This window comes from Mirounga angustirostris, unplaced genomic scaffold (assembly GCF_029215605.1).
Source record: "Mirounga angustirostris isolate CCGP_5_RB_7025 unplaced genomic scaffold, mMirAng1.0.hap1 SCAF_7, whole genome shotgun sequence".
NCBI classification, from domain to species: domain Eukaryota; kingdom Metazoa; phylum Chordata; class Mammalia; order Carnivora; family Phocidae; genus Mirounga; species Mirounga angustirostris.
In genome coordinates, this window is record NW_026991715.1 from 68544579 (window position 1) to 68560193 (window position 15615).

Sequence of the window (15615 nt, forward strand, 5' to 3'; positions counted from 1 at the left end):
AATGACTGTATCAATTATTTGGTTATATTATTTCCTAATATTTCACTCTGTAGGATATTTTATATAGGACCTCCTTTTAATACTCTGTTTTAAAGAGAAAACTATTTTTTAACATAAAAAAACTATTTATAGAATCATTTAAAATATGATGAATGGAAAAAGAGCATCATTAAGAAAGAGGTGGGGGAAATTACCAGCAAACTCTCGTTTAGAAATCTCTTCAACTAAATTATAGTTGATGTGGTAAATAACAAATTTAATATGTTGCCTTATGAATACCATTTGGAACATTCTAGTTTCCCTTATCTCTGTTCTAGGAAATACGCTTCCTCCAAGAGATGATTTCCTGCTGCATTTTGCATCCGTGCTTTTTCCATTGTATCTTCCTTTCTTAAGCCTAGATTGACCTATTAATTTAAAAGGCTGGATCTTTCCTAGTGTGCTCGGAAACCCAACCTGAGTAACCAGACACTTGCACAAGTGATTTTATCGAGTGTGTTCTGTTTATTTGACTGTCCCTACTTGCTCCTTATAATTAAATTCTTATGCCCACCAAAGGACGACACCATGTGCTTCGTATTGTCCTACCGGACATCGAAATGGATTGTTTATAACGTTTCCACCATTACCAAACCTCTTTGTGACCTTTTGGAGCTGCTTGCCCTGAACTTACGGACATCTGTTTGGCTGTAGGATGGAAGTCAATAGGAGGGAGGGTTTCAAAACTTGAAAGAGCTGAGTAAGATTTCACTGACTTAGCATTTGTCCTCTTTGCACTATGGTTCACTGGCACAGTTTTTCTAAAAGGGAAGCATTAGGGAAAGTTTATTCTGTCAGATTCCATGCTGCATGCTGGAGCCTACAGATTTGGCCCTCGCTCTTGGGGAGTTCACGTTCTTTTGGGAAGGAAAAGACATACCCATATCACTAGGATCTGAGGTAAGTGAGGTGATGATAGTATGCACAGTGTGCAGCCAGCAAAGAGGAGAAGCTCCTCACCTGGCCAGGAGCTGAGTGTGTTGGGGGGTGGGGAAGTCAGGGACAGCTTTCTGGATAAGACCATGCCTGGGTCTTAAAGGCTGAGCTGCAGTCAGCCAGGTTAAAGGAAGGGATGAGTTATGTGCGGGAAGGAAGGGCATCTTCACTGGTGAGGGGAGGTCAAGATAGGAGGTAAAGAAGGAGAACTCTAAGCAAATAGAAGTACTTTCTTCTTCTACTACTTAATAAAGTTCTTTTATTTGATAAAGAATCCAATGAATAGTGAATAGTTTAGAAATAACACATTAGCTCCTCTTGCCTTTCTTTGTTTTCGTCTTTTCCACTGAAAAAGAAAAGACGGGATAGTATATCATCAAAATTTCTTCAGATTATATATATATACATATATACATGTATATATATATAATGGAATATTATTAAGTCATAAAAGAGGAAATCCTACCATTTGCAATCCATAACATGGATGGACCTTGAAGGCATTATGCTAAGTGAAATAAGTCAGACAGAGAAAAGACAAATACTGTATGATCTCACTTATATGTGGAATCTAAAAAACAAAAATAAAAAAACACCAGACTCCTAGAAAAAGAGATCAGATTTGTCATTCTTAGAGGCAGGTGGGAGGTGGGGGAAGGGGAAATTGAAAGAAGGTGGTCAAAAGGTACAAACTCCACTTATAAGACATAAATAAGTCCTGGCATGTAATGTACAACACGGTGACTGTAACTAACCCTGCTCTATGGTGCATAGCGATGTTGTTAAAGGAGTAAATCCTGAGTTCTCATCACAAGGAAAATTTTTCTTTCTTTTCTTTTTATTGTGTCTATATGAGATGATGGATGTTAGCTGAACCTATTGTGGCAATCATTTCATGATACATGTTAATCAAACCTTAGACTTATACAGTGATAAAGATCAATTATTTCTCAATAAAACTGGAAAAAAGTTTGGACATATAAAAAAAATTTCAGGGCTCTGATACTATGTGATTTATATATTTAATTAAAATAAGGGAACAAACCCTTACAATGTTTGCTATTAAAAAACGGATATTATCTTTGGGAAAAGAATAAAACTGCGTTTCTTTTTAGACACAATTTATAAATCAGACTATTGGACTAGTACAGGTCTTTCCCTTCATGGAATCTGATTAAAATCAGCTTTACTGCACAGAGATTTGTTTTCACAGCAATTTCCCACGAAGGCGTTTTTCCACATATCAAGCAAATGTGGCCCTATCATATTCAGAATTTGAGATTCTTTTTAAAAATGAGAGAAGATTCAAACTATTGTCACTACCAACAAATGATAAATTCCTATTGAGAAAACTTCACACATTTGGGGTGCTGTTATTATGCTACTTTTAAGCTGTGGGAGAAATGGAAGGATTTTTACCATATATTTTTGTCTGAGGCGTAGAATTGTAATTTTTATACCATAGGTAGGAATGTGATTAAGAGTAACCGACTGAGAGGAACGCCCAAGGTTCCAGGGCTAGTGTGTTGTTAGTTCCCTATTGTCACCCATGCCTTAGGACACTTTCTGCTCCACTGTTGTGACAGAGGACGTTCTATACAAACATCACAATGTTAGGCAGAAAGAATATGGAAAGGGAAAGGACAAACGTGTGTGTGCTAGCCCTATCAGCCCCACCCAGTAGCTTCTGCTTACATTTTATTAGTCATGGGGCCACCCACCTGTAACGGGGGCTGGTAAGTAGAGCTTTGAGGTGATCACCGTTGCCAAAACCAAAAACTAAATTGGTTTTGTCAGTAAGGAATAAAGAGTAAATGTATATTGGGGTGCCTGGGTGGCTCAGTTGGTTAAGCAACTGCCTTCGGCTCAGGTCATGGTCCCAGGGTCCTGGGATCAAGCCCCGCATTGGGCTCCCTGCTCCACGGGAAGCCTGCTTCTCCCTCTCCCACTCCCCCTGCTTGTGTTCCCTCTCTCGCTGTCTCTGTCAATTAAATAAATAAATAAATAAATAATCTTAAAAAAAAAAAAGTAAATGTATATTGAGTAGGTAACTAGTCGTCTCAGCTACAAGTCTCAAAATAAATAAAAAAAAAAACCAAAAAACAAATCTGGCCCAGAGTTTCAAAATAAGACAATTAAAAGTCTAAGCCGACAAAAAGAATAGAATATCTAAGAGGAAAGTTAGGCTTATTGCCTAACTATACTATGTTGTGATGATCTCTTCATATTCATTGGCTGAGTTCGTTTGAGTACCATGAAGTAGAGAAAAAACCTGGAGGAGCAGTTAGGAGAAAAGGATTCTACTCTCAAATCTGCTACTCTATTACTTGCAGTAAATTTATCTTTCAGAATTCCAGACTAGATTAGTAATTACAGACTTTTTCTTACAACACCCTGAAACACTTTGTTCAAATGATGGCACTTGGGAAGAGTTAAGAGCAGCACCACTTGGAATGAAGAATATGTGGTGGTGGTAGATCAGAAATCCCACTTGGTTCTCCTCCCAAAGCCTCTCTGGGAAGAGACAGTTTCTGAGCCTCTTCCTGGCTTTATGATTCCATGTCATTTGTAAGCAGGGACCAAACCTTAGTTGCCCTAAGAAGCCATGTAGCACCACTCGGAATACATCATACATCTAGGCTCTGTTGTAACTATACATAAAACGTACTTTTGCGGCACCTGGGTGGCTCAGTCGGTTAAGCGTCTGCCTTCGGCTCAGGTCATGATCCCAGAGTCCTGGAATCAAGCCCGGCATTGGGCTTCCTGCTCAGCGGGGGTCTACTTCTCCCTCTGCCCCTCACCCAACTCGTGTTCTCTCTCTCTCATTCCCTCAGTCTCTCTCTCAAATAAATAAATAAATAAATTTTTAAAAAGTACTTTTAGAAACATTGTCTTTTTGTGTTTTCAACAGATGAATTGAATTTCCCTTTTTCATCTGTTTATTTCTATCAGTCTCTGTTTTGTAAAACTTCCTACTACATTCTTTTCAAAATGTGGAAATGGTATGAAGCTCCTGGGAAATTCTCAGAAGTTTGCAATTTGGATTTTTGCATTTTCCCTCAATTTGTTTGGCCTCCTACATGGATTTTTAGCCTCCCCCCCGCCCGATCTGCCCAATACTTAATTCACATTTACAACATCACACATAGCCCATGGGGGGAGTAGTAATGTTTTTGCTTTAAAGGTCACCATAACAGGAGGTCAGTGAAAAACCAAACATGGCTTTAAAAACATGAGAACAGAAAGACACCCACAAGACTGGGCATGTGGATTGAGTGCTAGATGGGTGGTCAACCCAACTCAGACAAGCCAGCAATAGTCCAACCACATAACAGACCAGGAAACTCCAAAGTTGCTAACTAAGAAGGTGGTTTTATGTTATTTAATTTTTTTCCCAAGAATTCTATTTCCAGTCACTACTATCAAGGGGTAGAAAATGTGCTGATTTCTTGTGTTAATTCATATTGACTTTTTATGTAAGGTGATTTTATGAAGATACAAAATGCATTTACATTTTAGAGTTTTATGAACAGAAAGCAATACTTAATATTTTCCTAGTATACCATTTGAAGTAATCATAAATATTCCTTAATTTTTGCATAATATATGTTTAGAAATTCAAAGTAAACTTTTAATGAACTGGTGGTTAGTATAGTTTGATTAGTTTAATCTTTAATATTCTGAGTAGAATCTTAGACTTATAAAATCTTATCATTTTAAATTTGTCTGTTAAATCACGGGTTAATGGAGTATTTCCTTTTGGGGAGGGAATCACAAGTTTAGAGTTTTCAAAATTAATTTGGAAATTGGAATTTATAAAGTGTCTGAATTGCTAAAATTTTTGCATCCATTCACATAAGAAAATGTTGTGACAGTTTGGCATTTAATCATTAAATAAAGACCCAACATGCTTGTTCAGTTATCAGAACCCATTATTTGGACTCTGGCATTCACATCAAATTGATTTATTTTGGTCATTCACCCTTAAGATGGAGTTAGAGACAATACTTTTTCACATGCAGAAAGTTAGAATATGGAATAAAAAGAATGTCCATTACTTTTTCTTTTTAAATTATAATAGAATATCTCTGGCTTAGATCTTTTTTCCTCATTTCTAGACACATATATAGTAACTCCTTGACATATGTGATGGAATTATTATTGGAGAAACATGAGCAATCCAAAAGTGTGTTTATCAAAAATAATTTTCCCATAAGAAATCACGGCAAAGAACTTTATGATATAATTTTCAAAGCTGTGTAGCTGCCTGTTAATTTTCTATATGTGGGCAGACTGACCCAAAACACCAGGGACCGCATTCCTTCACATCTGGGTATGCCCAGAAGAGAAGATTCGTTTCCACCCCTCCTGCCCTTACCTTTTTGTGCCCTGCGGAGCACTGGCCAATAAACATAGCCCCAGGGAAAGATTTCCATGACGCGGTGTTTTGGTTTTTTTTTTTGTCTCCTACCAAACTTCCCAGGAAGCAAGACATAGTTTTTTCTGCTGTGATTCAAGGCTAAATCAAAAGTGATTGAAATTCCAAAAGCAGATTTTGCAGTGTGGATATTTCAAGCACAGTGCAAATTCCATCAGCCAGGTATATTACTACAAAACTACAAAATGGGAAGTCTCGAGTTAGCAGCAGGCTTACAGTGCACTGGCTGGTTTACTACTTGCAGTGGGGGCATGTGACTGAAATTAGGGCTGGGTAGCAGGGTAAATTATATAACTAAAGAAACCAAGAAGTACGGTCTACTGGATTTTCTAGTGGCCTTCTCAGCTTGCCCCAAACTGGTCCCAGTGTCTTCCCTCCCAAACAGGCTTATCTCTCAGGATTGCTTATCTCACCTGAACTTCTATGATAACCCCTCAACTGCTTCTCCTGTGTCCTTTACACTTGGGCCAGAATGATTTTTAAAAAAACCTAATCTGAGCCAGCCACTCATCTGGTAAAATTTCTGAATTCACCTCTCATCATCTTCAGGGTAAAATCTAAACATGTCATAAAAGGCTGTTGACTATCAGGGTCTGCCTGCTAGTCCAACTTCATCTCTCTCTAGACCTTCATGCACACCCCAGGCTCCAGCTACATCAAAAGCCTGAAGTTTTCTAAAAGCATAACTAGGCTCATGTTTTCAGGCTCTAGCATCTGTGGTGCTTGGAATTCCCTTCCCCATTATGGGGACTTGGCCTAACTCTTACTCATCCTTCAAATCTTACTTAAGTTTGACCTCTTCTGGGATGCCTCCTGGGAGTCATCTGTGGAGCACCCTTTCATTTCTCTAGCATCTTCCAACATAGCACCTACCTCAGGTATTTATCATTGTCTGTGAATTCACTGGAGCTCCCTGAAGGTAATATGAGTTCTTTGTATATTAATATTTACAATGTGTATCTTAGTGCTTACTCTCGGTAGAAGCTCACTAAGATTTTGTTGAATGAGTGAATGGTCAGAAACTATACAGTTAGGCTTAAGTCTCTCAGTTAGTTTGGAATGGGTTGTTCAGTAGTTTGTTTCTTGGGAGATGTTAAGCCAAGATCACAATCTATATCCAGATGGACTACATTTCTTGTGGTGTATGTGAACTGTAAAGACTAAGGATCACATATATAAGGCAACTTAAATTGATTTCTGGATTGAGCACACCCTAAGAAGATTCAATTTAATGACAGTGGTAGTGGTGGAGATGGGGAACCATTAGTAGTAATGATAGATGTTAAAAATGAAGATGTAATTGTGGTGCTATGGAAAAATTAATTTAAATATTTCCTAGTCAGTTATATTCAGGAATAATAAAAATTGTGGAGAAAGTGCCAAGTCTTTAGTCTTTGTTCTTTTAAAAAAAATAATCAAGTGAGAAAAAAAAGATACCAAGTACCTGGGTGGAGTGGTGTTTGGTTAATAATTCTTCCTGACATTTATACATTTGTATAAATTGTGTGAATTTCCAATAAGTAGAAAGCAGTCATTATTATTTTTTTCTAATCTTTTTATTACAGGTTCTCTAAACATGAGTATGCCTTTAGGGAAAGATAGAGGAGCATGGAAGCCACATGAAAAAACAAATGGAATGTAAAGTATGAACAAAGTTCAAATGAACATCATGCCAGGCTGCAGGGCTTTCTTGTCTGATTTCTCGGTTAGCTAATTGTTTCTTCCAATACCCAAGTCCCTGTAGGACTTGAACCCTCTGAACCTCTTAGGACTCCTCGGTTTCTACCTCATAAATCCTGGGCCTGATTCGCAGAGGCGAGTCAGCCAGCTCTCCTCCAATCTGCCTCATCTGTATTTTCTTCAGCATCAATTATTACAGCCTTTTTAGCAACTTACCGTTTGAGTCCCACGAAGTGACCCCTCATCGTGGTCAGTAAATATTATCACACAACTGAAACAAATTCAACTTGGTTCAGTTATTTCATTTGCTCATTGACTACAATTTCTAGTCACCATACCAGGTGCTTAATTGTTTAGAGGTAGAGACGAGATTCTGAGTAAATATTTGTTGGCCAGTACCATATGTGTCATTACGGAAGTATGGCTAAGAAATGGAATTGATATGAATAAAGATGTGATTAGTTCAGAAAGAAGAGGTGGACGTGAAAGACGTCACAGAAGAGGTGAATGTCTTAACAAGGTTTCAAAGAATGAACTGAAGTTTTGCAGGCCAATGAGATGCCGAAGGGATTCTAGGGAGAAAGGACAGCATGGTCAAAGGCTCAGAGGTTTGAAACAATGTGGTATACTTTGAGGCACTGGCGTATAAGGTTAACAAAAGAGGAGTATTTATTTTTATTTTTTAAAGATTTTTATTTATTTATTTATTTGACAGAGAGAGCACAAGCAGGGGGAGCGGCAGGCAGAGGGAGAGGGAGAGGGAGAAGCAGGCTCCCTACTAACAAGGAGCCCGATGCAGGACTCGATCCCGGGACTCCAGGATCATGACCTGAGCAGAAGACAGATGCTTAACCGACTGAGCCACCCAGGCATCCCTAAGGGGAGTATTTAAAACGGAGAATGAAGAAGTAGTTAGGAGGCAGATCATAGAGTATCCCTGATTAAGTTACTTCAACTTAACCTTGAAATTTACTAGAAACTAGTAGAGCATTCAGTGTAGGTTTGTGCCATGATCATATTAGATTTATTTTAGAAATCAGTGTAGATGGGCATGAGGACATGTGTCTAGAGGCAGGAAGCCTGGTTAGGTGACACTCTAACAGTCCAGATGTGATCTGACGAAGGCCTTCACTAGCCCCATGGCTGGTGTTTTTTTGTCTATGTGTTTGCCTTTCTTCTTGTCTGTGAACTGCTCAGTAACTAGGATGTGGTCTTCTTCAGCTTTGTTTCTCCAGTGCCTACTATCATACCTGATATGCAGTAAATTAGTATGACAGAAAAAATAAATAAATTTCTGAGTATTGTCCTAATTATTTCGTTGGACTAGGAGAGTACCTTATTGTATGACTAAAATTCTTTATGAAGATAAGCTTTTTTGTGTTAGAATTGCTGCAGTGATTTCATTGTGAGTTTCAATCATGACATTAAGAGGATATGTTGTATATCTTTGACAATTTATCCTAACATCAGCCTTTAGAATATGATCCATTATTTCTCTCTGAGCCAAACATGCACTTGAGGTTTCTTTCCCTCTGTAGTGGCAATAAATTGATACAAATTAATACATATTTTTCATTCCATTCCTGTTGGGTAAAACAGCATGCACAAGTTTGTTTGAAACACTAGAACATGTTAAGTTCAAACCTTCCTAGGATTAGCTCTTTTTCCAACATCTGGTTGAAATATTAGGTGAGTTCCATAGCTCTTGCATTCACTTTTGTATGATAAAAGAAGTAGTCTAGTTACATATAGTCACAGTAACAATCCCATTTCAGGAAAGTGAACCTCTAATTTCATGTAAAGTTAAAAGCTTCCCCATTTTGGGCCTGCTGCAGTTGAGGAAATGTCCTGGCATCCCCCTAACCCCCAGCACTGAAGTTTCACCTTTCCTTGTTGGGGTGTGGGGGGAGAGGAGAGGCACGGGGCAAGTATGCTAGCATTCTATGTTGGCTTGTCGTGGGGGGGCACTCAGAGATTGTGAGTTCCTCCGAGGTTCTCTTGCAAGAATCATGCAATCACCTCTCCTCTGCTTGAATGCTTTAACTCCTTCTCAACTTTGGCATCTGTTAGGATCCCACAGCTTCTCTGTGCTAAGGGTGGCTCATCCCTAGAAAAAATACTTTCAAAAGCTCCCCTTAGCCAGCTCCCAACTAAAGGGCCCATGTTTGGTCCACATAAACATGAAACTCTGCCTGGTTGTAAGGAATACAGCTGGCTCTGAGTACACCGGTATCTCTTTGCTCTGCCACCAAGCAGACAGACCCAAGTAGTCTTTCGCCTGACATTTCTCAAGGGTGGACCAAATACTTGTCTTCTGTGTCCTCCAAACTTGAAGGAATAAACATCCACATCTCCGAGAAGTGTTCTCGAATCCTTTCTCATAGGTGAGGGAAATGGAAAGTTGCTATGGCCTCCAACAACTTTCTCCAGAGAAATTGTTTTGTCCCTTCTCGTTTCTTCAATTTCAATTCTTTGAGACCCTTGAAGTATATGTGAGTCGCCAAGGGGTCGTTGTCCACCCCCTCTCAAGTCTTATATAGGAGGACTAGTACCTTAGTTTGGAATGTGGAAGAAATGCCACCTGTTGTTTTGGTCTTAATTTGGGGTGGCCTCCCCAAAACTTAGATAGAAGGGATCCCTCCCTAAAATCCTGTTACACGGGCGAGTATGAGATGTTTGTAAACCATGGCCATTAGCCAGAATAAAACTGATTTGCTTTTGCAACCACGTGGATGGAACTGGAGGGTATTATGTTGAGTGAAATAAGTCAAACAGAGAAAGACATGTATCATATGATCTCACTGATATGAGGAATTCTTAATCGCAGGAAACAAACTGAGTGTTGGTGGAGTGGGGGTGGGGTGGGGGGGATGGGGTGACTGGGTGATGGACACTGGGGAGGGTGTGTGCTCTGGTAAGCGCTGTGAATTGTGCAGGACTGTTGAATCTCAGATCTGTACCTCTGAAACAAATAATGCAATATATGTTAGGAAAAAAAGAAGAAGAAGAAGAAGAAGAAGAAGAAGAAGAAGGAGGAGGAGGAGGAGGAGGAGGAGGAGGAGGAGGAGGCGGCAGCGGGAGGGGAAGAATGAGGCGGGGGAAATCGGAGGGGTGGACGAACCATGAGAGACGATGGACTCTGAAAAACAAACAGGGTTCTAGAGGGGAGGGGGGTGGGAGGATGGGTTAGCCTGGTGGTGGGTATTGAGGAGGGCACATTCTGCATGGAGCACTGGGTGTTGTGCACAAACAATGAATCATGGAACACTTCATCTAAAACTAATGATGTAATGTATGGGGATTAACATAAGAATAAAAAAAAATTAAAAAAAAAAGAAAAAAAGGAAAAAAAAAAGAAAAAAACTGATTTGCTTATAGGGATTTAAATGCTTAACCTTGACATACAGAAAGCTAACAATGTTGAGTATCATTTTAAAGACATGAAATCACACAGAAATCAATCAATTAATTCAACAAAAATTACTTACCAGTTCCTAAATGCTGGTATAATCCTAGGTGCTGGATGTGCAAAAACTAAAAATATGGTTCTTTTACTCATGTAATTAACCATCTAGTGAGAGAATTATATGCTGAAATATGTCCAAAAGTAATCATAATACAATTTAGCATCACAATAGAAGGATCTACAAAGACCTAAGGGAGCACAGAAGATGGAGTATGTGAATTTAAGGAAGGCTTCACAAGGGACATTTGAATTGGATCTTGAATGAAGATTAGGGTTTCCCTAGGGAGAAAGGAGGAGAGGGCATTCCAGATACATGATGGTTTGTAAGACAGGGAGAGTTCAGATGGTGTGGTATGGGAACAGTGAAGAAAAGGTGCAGCTGGGACAGAGGCTGGTGTGGTTGTGGGATTTGAATTTGGGAATTGGAAAGACTCTGTTTTATGCCAGAGAGTTTCAACTCCTTCCTGCAGATAATGGGAAGTTATAATTATTGTTATGGTTTTTAAGTGCTTACTTAAAAATATTACACACATGGGGCGCCTGGGCGGCCCAGTTGATTGAATGACCAACCCTTGGTTTTGGCTCAGGTCATGATCTCATGGGTTGTGGGACTGAGCTCTGCATTGGGCTGTGCTCTCAGTGGGGAGTCTGCTTGTGACTCTCCCTCTACCCCCTCCCCACTCGCTCTCTCACTAAAATAAAAAAAAATCTTTAAAAATTATTATACACAAAGAATATATCAATATATAGAGGTGATCATATACATACTGTTTTTTTCCTTTTCCTTTTTCAACTTGGTCCTTTCCATTTCCCCCCTCCCCCATCACATCTTTCCCTCCCCAACTCGTATTAACACTTATTTTGTAACCCTTGTTTTCTCCATGGTTATATAATCATATTCAAGTGTACAGTATGTTATACATATATCCAGTTTCCACACATAGCTCTTTTGGTCATTGTTTGCTTTACAAAAGAATACTTTGCATATTTTTCTGTATATTGCCTTTTTTTTTTAAAGATTTTATTTATTTACTTGAGCGAGAGAGAGAGAGAGAGCATGAGCTGGGGGAGAGGCAGATGGAGAAGAAGAGGCAGACTCCCCGCTGAGCAGGGAGCCTGATGTGGGACTCAATCCCAGGACCCTGAGATCATGTCCTGAGCTGAAGGCAGACACTTAACTGACTGAGCCACCCAGATGCCCCTGTATCTTGCTTTTCTTATTCAACTATTCTTAAAGGAAATGTCTCCAAGCCCACAGGACTAGCTCATTGCAGGTTTTGGTTTTGTTTAGCATGTTTTTAATTAGGGACTGACATGAACAGAATTTTATATCAGAGATATGATGTTAGAGTGGACAATGAGTTAAAAAGAGGGTAGAAACTGGAGGTGGGCAGTAAATTGAGACATTAAGCAGGTAACAAATGATGGGGCCTAAGCCAATGTAGTCATAGTTTTGGCAAGGACATATCTTTAGTACATACAAGCTTGAAAAAGTGAATCACCATATAACACATCTCAATAAAATGCCAATGGCCACCATTGTCTAATTCTAAACTTTTTTGACATTAGATCCTCCAAGTATGCTGCTTAGAGAAACAGGTTCAATATATTTACCATGAGGTTAGTTGGAGTTTTTAGAAAGGAGCATTATTCCTCCATATGCATCCATATTTTTCTACTTCTTCCCTTATTCTGCACACGTTTTCTGCGAAATATTCCTGATCTCAATCATGTTTTGAAACTCAAATGGCTAAATTCATTGTTACTTTGGGTTTAGAATTCATGCTTACATTGTCTTTAAATAACAATATTTTCCATCTTCCAGTAACACTAGAAACTTTCCTTAGGTTTCTCAGTATTGGATGTGATTACACTACTTTTTACCCATATTGCAATTAATTCAATCATGTAATACATTACTAATGCCAACTAGTGGCCTTAGCATATTATAATATACATTTTCACAAGATCTATATATATAAATGTCTTATCAACATCAAAACTGGGTAAATATTTCATTGGAATGTCCAATGTATGATTACCAGTCTTGTTAAACAATTACGGTTATTCTGCAAATACATACCCCATTTATCATAACCATGACAAAGATAAGATGAACTACTCCAACCTCCTGAACCCAAGTGTAGTTAGGATGTAGGATGTAGGATTCTAGTAATTTGTTTTAAAAATTAAAAAATGTAAATGTTTCAGAAAAATACATAGAATAGTAGAATACCCATTTTCATAACTGACAATTGTTAAAATTTTGTTATCTCTCTTCTCCATTCATTACCAGTCTCAGTCTCATTCTACTCTTCCTGCCTCCACAGGAACTGTCTTTTATGAACTTGGTGTGCATCTTTCTAGTTCATTTTTATCTCATATATGTATATGTACCATAAATAATTTATAGCTTTTCTGTTTTGAAGGGTTTAACCTTAGTTACATCACTACATTTATCCTTTTTTTACCTTCCTTTTTCATTCAGTATTATTATTATTATTTTTAAAGATTTTATTTATTTATTTGACACAGCGAGAGAGAGAACACAAGCAGGGCTAGTGGGAGAGGGAGAAGCAGGCTTCCCGCTGAGCAGGGAGCCTAATGCGGGTCTCAATCCTAGGACCCTGGCATTATGACCTGAGCCGAAGGCAGACGCTTAACAACTGAGCCATCCAGGCTTTTTTTTTTTTTAAGAAGTACTTATGTATAGTTAAATCTATTTTGGTAGTATAAGTAGTACCACAGGGGTTATGCATGTTCATGTCTCTATGGACATATATATAAAGTTGTCCTTTACCGATGTTATGGCCTGAATGTTTGTGTTCCCTTCCTTTCCAAATCATGTTGAAGCCCTAACCCCCAATGTGTTGGTGTTGGGAGATGGGGTCTTTGGAGGTATTTAGGGTTAGATTAAGTCATGAAGGTGGGGTCCCCATTATGGGATTAGTGCCCTTTTCGGAAGAGGAATAGATAAAGGAGCTCTTGCTCTTCCCTGGAGAACAAAGAGGTCGTGTGAGCACACAGCCAGATGCTGGCTGCTTGTAAGCCAGAATAGGGCCCTTACCAAGAACTGAATTCTGGTATCTCATTTCCCACCGTTGCCCCCCACCCCGCTTTATTGAGATATAATTGACATATAACATTGTATAAGTTTAAGGTGTGTGTTGTGTTGATTTGATATGCTTATATATTGGAAAATGATCACCACAGTGGCATGAGTTAAGACTTTCATTGCCTGACATAAAAATGGTATCTTATTATTTAAATTCGCATTTTCTCATTACTGATGAATGAATGAATGAATGAATGAATGAATGAATTTAATATTTGTGGATTTAAAATTCTAAATAGAAACATTGATCTGATGTTATAAGATGAAATGAAAATTGAAATTTACTAGAGAATGAATCCACAAAGTTGGCATACCATCATTTATCCTAATAACATTTAGATTTCTCAGTTTTCTAGGTGGTAAGTATTATTTAGTTAAACTTGTACAGTCAGTATTTAATACAGCAGTAATATTTTAAAGCTCAACTTAGGGAAGAGAACCTGTATTTAAGGCAGAGGGCTATTTGGTTATGAAATAGCAAAATCATAATCAGTTTTAAAGGCAACTGACAAAAATAAAGGCATAAGAAGAGATTAATTTAGTTTCTTCTTTTGAGCAATTTGTTTGAGTTTATATAAGTTCTTAATCAGCCATACCTTCCAAATTTGAATAACTCTTTGTGTGGTTATAAAGGAGAATTAAAATGAGAATGAAAAATACTGGTCTCAAGTGGTAACTGAGTACATCTGCATGAAGTCTTTGCTTTCCTGCTTACCACACAACCGACGGAAACAGGGACTGGAAAAAAAATGACCATTTAAAAATAGTTTACATTCTATGAAGAATGCCTTGGATGTACAGAAATAAGGTATGATTTGAAATGGCATTTAAGCTGCCCTTTAAATAATAGTTAATTTCCTTTTAAATGAAGCTTTTGGTTTAAGAGAAGAAATTTTTGCTCCCATGAAATAAAAAGAGCCTGGGGAGAGTATAGGAAGTGCAGGGTGGTCCATAAAAATAATGGATCACTAAAATGCAAAATGGGACCCATTTTTCATGGGATCTGTACAAAATTTGTTGATTTCTAGAATAGAGTATTTCTCCCATAATAGAAAAACTAAACCTTTGTAGGGGGAGACTGGTGATATTTTGATTGATTTTGAATTTTAGAGAGGCATCATGAATGAGAAAGAAGTGAAAGAAGGAAGGGAGGAAAGAAGGGAGGGGAGGAGGAATACATTCTGGGATTTGGGGCACTGGAATGACCTAGGTTCAAACTCTGGTTCTATCATTAATTTTTTGAGGAAGTCACTTAAACACCCTAGGTTTTGTTTCCTTCATATAAAAAGTAGAGAAACCAATACATATCTTTTTTTTAATTATTATTATGTTATGTTAATCACCATACATTACATCATTAGTTTTTGATACAGTGTTCCATGACTCATTGCGCATAACACCCAGTGCTCCGTGCAGTACATGCCCTCCTTAATACCCATCACCAGGCTAACCCATCCCCCCACCCCCTTCCCTCTGGCACCCTCAGTTTGTTTCTCAGAGTCCATAGTCTCCAATGGTTCGTCTCCCCCTCCGATTTCTGCCCCCTCATTTTTCCCTTCCTGCTATCTTCTTCTTCTTCTTCTTTTTTTTAACATATAATGTATTATTTGTTTCAGAGGTACAGGTCTGTGATTCAACAGTCTTGCACAATTCACAGCGCTCACCATAGCACATACCCTCCCCAATGTCTATCACCAGCCACCCCATCCCTCCCACCCCCCACCACTCCAGCAACCCTCAGTTTGTTTCCTGAGATTAAGAATTCCTCACGCCAATGGAATATTATGCAGCCATAAAAAGGAATGAAATTTTGCCATTTGCAATGACGTGGATGAAACTGGAGGGTATTATCCTGAGCGAAATAAGTCAATCAGAGAAAGACATGTATCATATGACCTCACTGATACCAATACATATCTTATAGAGTTCCTATGAAATGAA

General features: G+C 38.5%; 1 long non-coding RNA gene across 4 annotated transcripts in view; it reads left to right on the top strand.

Annotated features, from left to right (window-relative positions):
* Positions 1-15615, top strand: part of LOC123859873 (uncharacterized) — a 132645-nt gene that overhangs the window by 55543 nt on the left and 61487 nt on the right. For 3 of the 4 annotated variants that reach the window (XR_010413129.1, XR_010413130.1, XR_010413131.1), the window contains 2 exons: positions 318-939; positions 14308-14482. This is a non-coding gene — a long non-coding RNA (uncharacterized LOC123859873). The remainder of the gene's footprint in view (positions 1-317; positions 940-14307; positions 14483-15615) is intronic. The other variant, XR_010413132.1, reaches the window with a different exon arrangement.